At 44.4% G+C, this 12,873-nt stretch overlaps 1 long non-coding RNA gene across 1 annotated transcript in view; it reads left to right on the forward strand.

The window, feature by feature from the left end:
- LOC115032792 (uncharacterized) overlaps window positions 1-3,405 on the forward strand; it is a 62,491-nt gene extending 59,086 nt beyond the window's left edge. Inside the window, exon 5 of the long non-coding RNA XR_015045233.1 lies at window positions 3,213-3,405. This is a non-coding gene — a long non-coding RNA (uncharacterized LOC115032792). The remainder of the gene's footprint in view (window positions 1-3,212) is intronic.
- The last annotated feature ends 9,468 nt before the right edge of the window (window positions 3,406-12,873 follow it).

The raw sequence follows: 12,873 nt of genomic DNA on the forward strand, positions 1-12,873 counted from the left end.
ACACTTGAGAGAGAGAGAGAGAGAGAGAGAGAGAGAGATCACATATCAGCTCTAGTCCTCTACTTTTTAGTAAAACATTCATATTCCCTTGTTATTACGAACTGGCTCTATTTTCTGTCTTGAATTTCACAACAAAGAGTCTTCCCTGCCCCCATCAGCTGAAATTTCCCCTTTCAGAACCATCAGGGACAAGTGGCAAAGGTTCGAAAAGCTCGTGGTCTCTAAGCTTGCTTCTCTCTGGAATGAAGCTCTCCACTGGTCCTCTGCAGCAGAGCCAGTCACCGCGTAATGGGGGGAGGGGGAAGAAGAGAGCAGTCCATCCCCACAGTACCCCTCTAAAACGCAAGATGTTAGAAACCAACCAGGCAACTGTGACAATAAGAACAAATGACAAAGATTGTCCTAGATCTCATGGCACTTCTGAAGTGATCAAAAGGGGCTACAGATTACTTCATCCCAACAACTTTGCTACGGATAATAAAGTTAAGACCCCAGGGCACAATGACCTGCAGAGGGCACAGCTACCAGCTGCAAAGCTGGGGAAGAAGCCCCTCCAATGTAGTCATCTGTGGCCACCGAGATGCCAGCCTTTTTCAAGGTGTAGTGGCCAAGCTCCCAGGGAGCTGCCCTAAATATTCCTAAAGTCAAAACTGTTTTCATAATGGTGCAGTTTTTTTTTCAATGTCTGACATCCTCACGGATGGAGGATGGAGTAAGGGTGAGGAGAAATCCTGGTGTCAACCCAGGCACCGAAGTAGAGCAGCCAACTGTATCAGTTGCCACAGCTACACACTTGGAAAAAAACAAAGCCACAACTCTCACCTAAGGATGTCCTTGATGAAGCAAAGGTATCAGTTGTATTAAATATTGGTACGTCTCAAAACTAATCTGTATAATAAAATGTGAATTATGCATGAAATATTTTTTTATGTCTTCCAAAGTATGATTGTTACCATAGAAAAGTGCAGAGAAAAACCAAGGCAATTATTTCAATTGTGAGTTGAATGGACCACTTTATCATAGAACATCTTTTTTTTTTTTTCCTTGAAAGAATGAGTGACAAAGAGTGCTTTTTTTTTTCCCAGACTGGGCACTTGGCAGACAATTTCTCAAAAATGAACAAAGGGAGTCTGTCACCTCAAGGAAAACAACTTATGGTATTTGTTGCCAGTAATGGAATCTGAGCTTCTATGTGCAAATTAGAATTTTAGAAAACTCATACCTAGCACTGTGGTACTTGGTGGCTTCCCAGTGCTTAAGGACCTTCCTGACAAGGTTGGTAATATTCACGAATAGGGTTTTTCTTCAGATATGGCATCATGAAATGTGCCAAGTTTTGGAATACTTGCATAACCCAAGAAGCCAATACTTTCCTGTTACCAGTGCATTGTGCACAGGATACTGCATGCATGGAAGGTATATTCTAAACATTTAATAAGGCTGGCTCTACCAAGCTCCTACTTCATCCCTGGCTCTTCCACTAAATAATCACCATGGTATTTTAAGTGCAAAGCAGATGGAGAGACAGATTACGCAAAGTTCACGGACACAGGGTCATGTTCCTCATCGGAACAAGTGTTTAAAACAGCTCTTTGGAGGTCAGCAAGATGGCAGAGCAGGTGAAGGCAGTGCCACCAAGCCTGATAAACCTGAGTTTGACCCTAAGACCCATATGGTAGAGGGAGAAAACCCGATTCCTTTTAGTGGTCTTCTGATCTCCATACAGGCACTGTACATGTGTGCACACACACAGTAAATAAAATGTAATTAAAAAAATAAGGGCTGGAGAGATGGCTCAGCAGTGATGTGCACTTGTTCTTTCAAAGGACCGGGGTTCAGTTCCCAGCACCCACAAGGAGGCTCACAACGGACTATAACCCCAGTTCCAGGGGATCCAGTGCTTTGTTCTGACCTCTGAGCACACCAGAAATGCACATACATTCATACAGGCAAGGCGCTCATTAACATGAGACAAACAAACCTTTAAAAATACATTTAAGTTTTTATGTCTATATAATAAGACTACCCATAATTCTTTTTAAAAAGGCTTATGCACTCTTCCCTTTCTTAGCTGTTTATTAATGTCAAACAGTTTTTCTTCATGTACTTCAACCGAAAATAACAACTTACTGAATACAGAAGCTGTAGAAGAATGCAGGTGCTTTCCATTAATGGAGGCATTATTTAAAAAATTACAAAAATGGGGACAGAGAGATGGTAAAACAGGCAAAGGCGCTTTCCACCAAGCCTCAGGACCTAAGTTTGACCCCTGGAACCCAGGCAAAGACAGAAGGTGAAAACTGACTCCCCAAGATGTCCTCTACCTGCCACAATCATTCCTGGCACACCTGCAGCCTCCCCTCACAAAATCAAGTAAAAAAAAAAATCCCCTGGCATGTGTGTGTGTGCATGAGTACACATACAACACACGCACATGTACTTACAAAAATTAAAAATAGTATTACTTTTCCTACTAAGTACTTTATTTTAGAAGGTCTCTCTCTCTCTCTCTCTCTCTCTCTCTCTCTCTCTCTCTCTCTCTCTCTCTCTCTCTGTGTTTAGGTCTGGGAATAGAACCCAAGGTCTCTCTCCTCACTCCTCACTCTACTATGTGCATGTATGTATGTATGTATGTATATATGTATGTATGTAAGTGTGTGTGTATTGGAAGGTGTGCACATGTGGAGATGGAAGAACAATTTTTTGGAGTCAGTTCTTTCTTTTCAGACAAGAGCCTTTACCAGCTAATTGCTGGCCAAGCTACTTTACAGGCTTCCCACACTATCCATCCATCCATCCATCCATCCATCCATCCATCCATCCATCCATCCTGAGACAGAGCCTTGCTCAGTTCCTCAGCTGGCCTGCAATTGTTTCTGTAACCCAATCTGGCCTCCACTTTTTTTCTGTCTCTGCTTTTAAGCCCCCCTGAATAGCTATGGCCACAGGCCTGTGAGAGCCTGCCTAGCTTTGAAGATGTGACTTCTATTCTATAAGAATAGAAATACATATGTTAATATTTAATGGGTTCATTTTGGATGTATTATAGTTAGTAAGTATATGAACATCTCTACCGGGAGAAAGAATCTACATTTCAAGTATATAAAGGGGTTCTGTTCCTGAAGCATTTGACCCTCTGGAAAGTAGGCTGGAGGGAAGGATGTCTGTCTGCTTTGTCAAGTAACACAGGGCTGTCACTGTTTTATTTTTAGCCTGCCCTGTGCCCAGTATCAGAAAACTGCAGAACTTTGGCACCTCAAAATCAAAGAACGCAAAACAAAGAAATCCGAAGTAATGAAAAGGAGAGGTCTCCAGGGATTCGTGGTGCAGTGGCCTCTACTCCTCCAGGCATCCTGTTGGTCTCATACCCACTCACCCACTGCCACCCAGTCCCACCCAGTCCCACCATCACCATGATGGAAAGCTATTGTTCTTTTGGTTCTCAAAACACAGAGACCTAAAAAAAAAAAAAAAAACAAAAAAACAAAAAAACAAAAAAAAAAAAAAAAAAAAACTTCAGAGCTGGCCCCTGCCCTCAGCCTGAGCTCTGGGCTGTAAGGCAGGGAGTCCTGGTCTCAGGCTCCCAGCTGAGAAGGAAAGATACTGTAAATCTCTCAGACCACTTGCCCAGAGCTGCCAGAAAGCTGCTTTCCTGTTAGTAAACAGGGCTGCCTGGGCCATCTTTCTCTTCTTTAATAACCTGTGGGGCATCTATTGATTGCACATGCTGGTCTCTCATAAATTAGAACAGGGGATGTCTTCGGGTTGCTCTGGAGCAGTATGGATGATGAAATTGGCTCACTAATACTTCATGTGCATGGAGCACAGTGTCCCGAGTCACATAAACATAGAGCATATGTATTATCAGGTACTGAGAACGGACAGGAACAGCTCCAGGGGCAGTTGCGGTGTCTAGGCATGAGCTCTGGGGGCAGCCGTGACATCTGGGCATGCTGCAGACTTCAATTAGGTGGTTTCTTCCACTCAACAGAAAGGAAGGGAGATTTCATGCCTCAGTTTCCAATGATAGGGAACCACAGGCCCATGTGGGTAGATGGACCAGCCCTTTTTTCTAGTCTCCTCAGCAGGAATGGGGGCCAGTAGAAAGGAGTGTACCGCTCTCAGCCAGTGCTGTGGGTGGAGTCTCAAGATAGAAATCAAAGGGTGCATCCGAAGCTCTCCCTTCAGTGCCTTCTCCTCCCAGTGCCAACCTTAACAGGCTGGGTCTCAGATGCATACCTGTAACCCTGGCAACAAGCTGGGTGGAGACAGGAGGTTCTTAGAGCAGGAAGAAGGTAGTAGTGATAGATGAGGACACTGGGTATCTTCTGGCCCAAGGGCACCACACACACTCAAACCACACATTCACACACAGGCACATACACAGACCAATCAGTCCTTCTCAAAAAAAAAAAAAAAAAAATCAATCAATCCATCTGAAACAAAGGAAAAAAAAACCTACTTCAGCCACTGAGTATAGATTAAACCACAGAGTTCTAGGCAGCGCCTGGATGCTCTTTTTTGAGACAGGGTTTCTCTGTGTAGCCCTGGCTGTCCTGGAACTCGCTCTGTAGACCAGGCTGGCCTCGAACTCAGAAATCCACCTGCCTCTGCCTCCCGAGTGCTGGGATTAAAGGCATGCGCCACCACGCCCGGTGCCTGGATGCTTTTTTAAATATCTAATTATTGGCTTTTTTGAAACAGGGTTTCTCAGTGTAGCCCTGACTATCTTGGAATTCACTCTGGCCTTGTACACATAGATCCACCTGTCTCTGCCTCTAGAGTGCTGGGATTAAAGGTACGTGTCACCATCACAGCCTGGATTCTTATGGGTGCTCAGTAACAGACACAGCTTTCTGAGATGAAAAATCTAACAGTGAAGCGTCTCCTGAAGAGATGCATAGCTATGCACAGATCCATGTGCAGCACAACACTCCCCATCCCCCCTGCCCACCAAACACACATGCCAGGTGGGACACATTCCATGGCAGACTGGTGCCCTGAAATTAACTTTGCCTTCTGTTTTGGTAATGGAAATCAGTCCTCCAGCGATGGTCATGTACTCCACTAAAGCTGACATCCCAGCAGCTTGCAGTTAGACATGGCTTTGAGAGTAAATTTTGGCTAAAGAAATATAAACAAAGAACAGTAAAAGACTTCTGCAAAATCTCCTTGTGAAGTAGGGTGAAGACTTTAATCCTCTGATGGTTAACTGTCAGCTTGACACGATTTGGAACCCCCTAGGAGACCCACCTCTGGGCCCTTCTTTGAGGGTGTTCTCAGAGAGCGTTAACTGAGGAGGAGAGACTCACCCTGATTGTGGACAGCACCATCCCTTGGGCTGCCTTCAGACTGAACAAAAATGTGAAAAAAGAAGTCGGCTGAACACCACCATTTATGTCTTTGTTTCCTGACTATTGATACATTGTGACCAGCCAATTCAAATTCTAGCTGCCTATATATAGTGTTCCCCAAAGTTTTTATACTGGTCCTCAGAGTCTCAGGATGTGGTCTTATGAACATCAAATCCTTGAAGAGGTAAGTAGCTAGGCTGAGGCCATTAGGATGGACCTTGAGCCCATATTAATGATATGCTCATAAATGGGGCACACAGAGAGACAGACAGGCACATGCATTTACACACACATACAGTCATACATGGAGGCCATGGGGAAATGACAAAAAAGGCAAAGACTGGGGTGATGCTTCCACAAACTAAGGGACCACAAAATTGACAGAATGCAAGTAGAGCAAGAAGCAAGTGGTAGGCCTTTTCTCCCAGCTGTGAAAGGAGCCGGCTCTGCTAACACACTTGCTTCCTGGGCAGCCTCCAGAACTGTGAGAACGACCGGGGAATATGGTTCTTTTTTTTTTTTTAATTATTATTAGGTATTTTCTTCATTTACATTTCCAATGCTATCCCAAAAGTCCTCCATGCCCCCCCAACTCTTCTCCCCCGCCCCACTCCCACTTCTTGGCCCTGGCGTTCCCCTGTACTTAGCATATAAAGTTTGCAAGACCAATGGGCCTCTCTTTCCACTGATGGCCGACTAGGCTATCTTCTGATACATATGCAGCTAGAGACATGAGCTCCGGGGGGTACTGGTTAGTTCATATTGTTGTTCCACCTATAGGTGCAGATCCCTTTAGCTCCTTGGGTACTTTCTCTAGCTCCTCCATTGGGGGCCCTGTGATCCATCCAATAGATGACTGTGAGCATCCACTTCTGTGTTTGCTAGGCCCAAGAATAGCCTCACAAGAGACAGCTATATCAGGGTCCTTTCGCAAAATCTTGCTAGTGTATGCAATGGTGTCAGCGTTTGGAGGCTGATTATGGGATGGATCCCCGGGTATGGCAGTCTCTAAATGGTCCATCCTTTCGTCTCAGCTCCAAACTTTGTCTTTGTAACTCCTTCCATGGGTGTTTTGTTCCCAATTCTAAGAAGGGGCAAAGTGTCCACACGCTGGTCTTCATTCTTCTTGAGTTTCATGTGTTTTACAAATTGGAATACAGTTCTTCTAAGCCGCTCTGTGGTGATTGGTTGAGGCAGTTCTAGCACTACTATAGATGCACACGCCCTTCCTCACTACTTTTTGCCCAGCCACCTGGGATGTAGAGAAGAGCGCTTGTTCTCCTTTAGTCATTCTACAGCATAAAGAAGGTCACATCCACACATGACAGAACAGAGAGCCACCTGGGATGTAGAGAAGAGCGCTTGTTCTCCTTTAGTCATTCTACAGCATAAAGAAGGTCACATCCACACATGACAGAACAGAGAGCCAGCTAGAAGGAGTGAAAAGGGAAGACTCCCATAGCTGACCTCTGTCCTCTACTTGCATATGCACACGCACGTGCACACGCACATTCACGCACACATCCACTCGCACATCCACCCATGCATATCTATAACACCCTGCCATTAATACATTTCTAGAGCAGGTTATGGTGGTTGATGCTTTTAGTTTCAGCACTTGGGACCTGAGGCAGGAGGATTGCAATGAGTTTCAGGCCATCTGGACATCTTAGGCTATATAATGAGAGCTGTCTCAGACAGACAGATAGACAGATATTTCAATTAAGAAAGAAAACAAACCGACTTTTCAACACATTTTACAGAGGAAAAGAGGAGGCAAGGATGACGAAACTAAACTCTCTGACTGACTGAAGTGTATGTATCTTATTTGGATACTGATTTACCAAGAAAAAAGTATTTTAAAAAACATTTCATGTCATTGTGGATTAGAATCCCTATGGGGATTCTCATGTCTTCAAGGCTTGCATGGCCGGTGCCCTCACCTACTGAGTTGTCTGGATGCACACCCCACCCCACTCCACCCTTTTATTTCATGAGGCAAGCCAGGCATGGTGGCACATGCCCAAACTTACAGTACTTGGGCAGCCGAGTCAGAAGAATTACAAGATTGAGGCCAGCCTGTATACAAAGGGAGTTGTCCTTTCTCCTTTTTTTTTCCTTCTTCGAGACAGGGTTTCTCTGTGTAGCCCTGGCTGTCCTGGAACTCACTCTGTAGACCAGGCTGGCCTCGAACTCAGGAATCCTCCTGCCTCTGCCTCCCAAGTGCTGGTATTAAAGGCATGAGCCACCACTGTCCAGTCTTTCTCATATTTTTATTCAGTCTGGGATGCCAGCCCATGGTTGATGCTCTCCACACTCAGCATGGGTCTTCTCTCCTCTGTTAAACTTTTCTGGTGATGTCCTCACAAATGGGCCCAGAGATGTGTTTCCTAGGTGACTCTCAATCCTGTCAAGTTGACAATGGAGATTAATTACCACAAGGGCACCCTCTAGGGCAAAATTGCCCTACATAAAGAACAACTGCTTGAAGTGTCTCTTAGACATACTTTCTGGAGCACTTACAGGATGGGATTTTATGTTGGGGATTTGCTTTTTAGGCTAGTCATATATACCAAGAATCCACCTCAAAACCCAAAACAGATGAGAAAACTGGGGAAATTTCAATATTAGTTGTACATTAAATATTAAGGAGTTACTATTACTTTTAGTGCATACTAGTAATAGAGCTTGTGTTTAAGGTGTTCTTATCTTTTAAACTCTAAAGCATGGTTTTCCAGTCTTGACCAAGTAACTTTTGTGGTGGTAGACATGGTTTTACTATGTAGCCCAGGCTGGCCAGACACCCTGGATTATTCTGACTCAGCCTCCTAAATGCAGGATTACAAATTCACCCCCTCTGTTCCTCATGATGTTAAGTGACATTCCTGGATTATTTTTCTACTCAATAGGTGGTAGCAAGCTCCTCCTTTTTAAACACTCAAAATCATAAATGTGGCCAGACAGTACCAAATGCCCTCTGAGGGCAATAATGCCCTGAATAGAGAACAACTCAATACTCTCAATATCTCAGAGAGATATTTATAGGAGACATATGTGGATGCAATGATTTTCCTTTGAGATTTTGTTTTAAAATGAATTAATTTAGCAGGCTGCTAGATTCCACCAACCCCAAAGCTAAGAATCTCATTCATATAGCATCTAAGACTTATTAACTTTATTGTAACCTGATAACTTGATATCTTCTTCTTCTTCTTCTTCTTCTTCTTCTTCTTCTTCTTCTTCTTCTTCTTCTTCTTCTTTTTTTTTTGGTTTTTCAAGACAGGGTTTTTCTGGATAGCCCTGGCTGTCCTGGAACTCACTCTGTAGACCAGGCTGGCCTCGAACTCAGAAATCCGCCTGCCTCTGCCTCCCAAGTGCTAGGATTAAAGGCGAGTGCCACCACCGCCCGGCTCCATATCTTGATGGGATTTTGTTTTGAAGTGATCCCATTAACTGTTGAGAGTGGAGGAAGCCCTGCGTGTGTGAGACTGTGTGAATATGTGTTGATACAAGCATGGCCGTGTCAAGAACCACAGAGCCTCAGACTCCAAGGGAAATGGCAGCGCCTTCTCTTCTGGTTCACGTATGGAATGATGCTGATTCTATGTGCAGGAATGTCTACCATAGCTTTTCCCCTGAGATATTTACAGCCTGAAGACTCTTCCCCTACAGAGACCACCTCTACTGAGACTAGCCAAACCTGCCTCCGTGTTGGCTATACATCATAAACCTTCCCTCCTTGATTATCTGTATGTTATAACCCCCTCTTCTTTGTTCATCTGTACACGATGACTCTGCTTTTCTGTTCAACACTATTCCTGGATAGTGAAGTCTCTTCATCTGAGAGCCCAGACTACCCAAGCTTTTTGTATCTGTGTCAGGCTCTGTCTTTATTCACATTCCTTTACCATCCCAGTCAGGTATACTCTTGGAACCGTGCTAGACACGGCATGTAATTTCCATAATGAAAAGGTTAAAGTGCACAATACATGTTAAGAAGTCCGTTCAGATTTGGCGTGGTGGTTTAAGTGAGCATGGCCCCCATCGGCACATCTCCTTGATGGAACTGTTTGGGAAGGATCAGGAGATGTGGCCTTAGAGGAGGTGTGGTGCTGCGATGGGCTTCGAGGTTTCAAATGCCCACACCAATCCCAGGAGGGGATGGTGCTTTCTCCCTCCTCCCTTCTCTCTCTCCCCCTCCCTTCTCTCTCTCTCTTCTCCCCTCCCTTTCTTTCTGCCTGGTGGTTATTGTCTCAACATGTAAACTCTCAGTTACTGCTTCAGCACCATGCCTGTCTGCCTGCTACTACATTCCCTGCCTTGATGGTCATGGACTTTAGCCCTCTCAAACTATGATCCTCCAAATTAAACACTTTCTTTTACATGTTGCCTTGGCCACTGTGCTTTGTAGCGATGATTTTGGGAAGTTTGGTTTCTTTAGAAAACACTATTAGATACTATAAACACTATATTCTTTAGAAAAAATATTATAAGACTATTATTTCATTTTAACCCAAGGTATGGGATATGGAGCTGCTTCAGATTTTCCACAGCAGGTGACTGTGATTTGCCCCATGCTCAGCAGTGTATGATTTTGCCAGCTGCAGATAGTTTCTGTGAGTGTGTGACATTTGGAATTCTGGGGACTTTTCAGAGGGTCTATAAATGTTAGGGCCCTGAGAGTTGGTGGGTTGTTGTTGGTTGCGGTTTGTTAAATTAGTTGTGCAAAATGAAGGAGAACAACTGTTGCCTCCGATTCCGACCAGCAGAAAGGAACGAGACGACACTACACTACGTTCTTCTCAAAGCAGTTTATTCAGGAACCTTTCAACATGCATGCAGGAATCTTTCTCCAGAAATCAATCTCTCTAGTAATCTTTCCTTCCCCTCTGCCCTCAATCACAATCCCTTATATAACCCCTCAACCACGCCCCATCAGCCCAGTCCACGTAACAGCAGTCCACTGGCCAGAATCATCACTTGTCACATGGTCTGATCTTGCATCATGGTGCACCTGCGCAGTTCACACGATGGCCGTGGCTTATTTTCAGGTGTATGAAGAAGTCAGGTGCAAGTCATAAGACTTGGCTGCAGTCTGGGGCGACATCTTGGGACTACTGCCACACCCGCTCCTCACAAACAACAAGAAGGAATTAGATATCATGACAGAGAAGATCAAACTTGCCCTAAGAGAACTCAATGCCCCTAATCAGCAGGAAGTAATCTAACAATAAAGTTGCGGCTTCTGATACCTGGCTTCATTCAGGGATCTCTTTTCTTTCTTCTCTGTCCTTTTTTCTCTCTTATCTAGTGTTAGAGGGTTGAAAGAGCTGAAGAAAATGGTGGAAGAAAGAAGAATCCAGAAAGTAGCAAAGGACTGGCTACAATGTTTTGTCACAGAAACAGAAAAGTAAGACAGACACTTGGCTTTCCATTAATGTGGTGGATTCTGTATTCTGCAATATCCTCTCAAAGGTGAACATCCTAGATAAAATACAGTAACTATCCTAGGTAAAATAAAGTAACTACTGACCTTCTTAGCTCATATCTCAGATCAGCTTTTCCATGCAACCACTAAAATCCAGGGTCCTAAGTTTCAAATCTGACTGAGGCTGCTCAATGGTAGAGCGTTTACCCAGCGTGTGCGAAGCCTTTGAACGTTCTCCAGCACTAAAGTGAAAACATTTGATTGGGTAAGGTAGGATTTGCCTCAGAGGTCACTAACTGTACCCACCCTGTGGAGTCCTTGGCCAGGAGCTACTGGGACCTACTTCAGTTATTTAGTTTGACTCCCTTTGCAGGTTCTCCTGCCAGCTCTACCTTGGGGCCTCCTCATCTTCCCGACCCCAAGGCTTGGCCCGGTAGAGCTGTGCTCAGAGCTAGACTCATTCTGGACAGACCTTTAATAACTCGCAAGAGTCCAACACATCAGCTTACAAAAAACATCAGCATGTGACTGCGCAAGATTACCTACATACAGATACGCAACTTCACAAGGCCACCCAGTGTTTTGATTGGCTAGTCAAGAGGACACAGGCCCTCACAGAGGTCATGCCACCTGGTGTCTCTGCCTAGACTGACATTAAAGCCCCTAAATCTTACCCAGGATCCCGGGCCTTTAGAGATTTAGCCAGAATCACCTCACCATATGAGTCTTGGATTCTTATTCAAGCTCTTCAGTGGGTCAGAGTTCAAGGAAGGGCCTTAGCTGGAGACAAATTGGATTAAGTTTTGAGCTGAGTCAAAGAACTTGCCCTGAGGTGGAAATGATGGGGGTTGGATCTGTGGCTTGCTGCCCAGTTCAAGGTTTAGCTGAGCCTTCCCAGCAGGGCAACACAGAGGCAAACACCTTAGACTCTAGGGAAACTTGGCCTGTAGAGACCCCTGAGCAGAGTGGCCAGATGGTTTTTGTTTTTGTTTTGTTTTTTTCCTCCTTGTTCCAACCACAGCAGCTTGTTTCTATAAGTGGGCGGTGGCTGCCTCCAGGAGAGCTCTTAAGGTGAACCTGTGGCTGACGGCTGGAACCCACCCACTTCCTTTCCTGGTTTGTGTGCTCTGAGTCATCCATCCATCCTTCATCTACACGGATTTTCTGCTACCAACATACTTGAACGGAAACTTGTCTGGCCGCTGAGCTTTAAGTGACTGAGAGTCGTGGGTGGACTTACATAAAAAAGTCCGCTATTTGTAACAGAAAGGGAGTATCATACAGGATTTCAAGAGAGTTTAGAAGTCTTAGAGCCCTCAGTTCAAATCTAAGGCAAAATTATAAATAAAATAAAAAGATAAATCTTTAAAAAATATTTATAACATAAAATATAAATCTTTTTTAAAATATTAAAAATTTAAAAGGAGGAGGAAATTTTACTTGACTATGTTACAGTGGCATTTATGATTAAAAGTAGAGCTGTTGAGATATAAAAATTGCATTTCCATGTAAAGTCTTTGTGACTGAAACCTGGTGGCTTTAGAATAAGGGACTAGAAGGCTTATATATGTCCATAAGCTCCTGGTCTCCTATTGTGTGATGCCCTGTACCACCTCAGAGACTGATGACAAAAAGACTGTCACCAGTTGCAAGTGCTCTGGATCCCAGAACTGTGAACTAAGTAAGCCTCGCTTCTTTGTAAAGCTACCCTGATCTAGTTAGTTTTGTCAACTGGACATAGCTAGCCACCTTTGAGAAAGGAGCCTCAGTTGAGGGATTAGCTAGGTCAGGCTGGTTGATGGCTATCTGTCGGGGATTGTCTTAGTAGTTAATTGATACCCGAGGGCCCAGCACTCTGTGGGCAGCAGCATTTCCTGGCCAGGTGATCCTGGGCTGTGTAAGAGAGCTGGCCAAGTGTGAGTCAGCAAACAAATCAGCAAGCTGCAGTTCTCGTGGTTTCTACTTGAGCGCCTGCTTGAGTTCCATCCCTGGCTGCCTTGGATGAACCGTGACCTGGAAGAAGCCAAATAAACCCTTTCCTCGCTTACGTTATTTTTGGTCAGTATGTTTTATTACTGCAACAGAAAGGAA

Source organism: Mus caroli, unplaced genomic scaffold, assembly GCF_978045245.1.
Source record: "Mus caroli unplaced genomic scaffold, Mus_caroli_1 scaffold_14, whole genome shotgun sequence".
NCBI classification, from domain to species: Eukaryota; Metazoa; Chordata; class Mammalia; order Rodentia; family Muridae; genus Mus; species Mus caroli.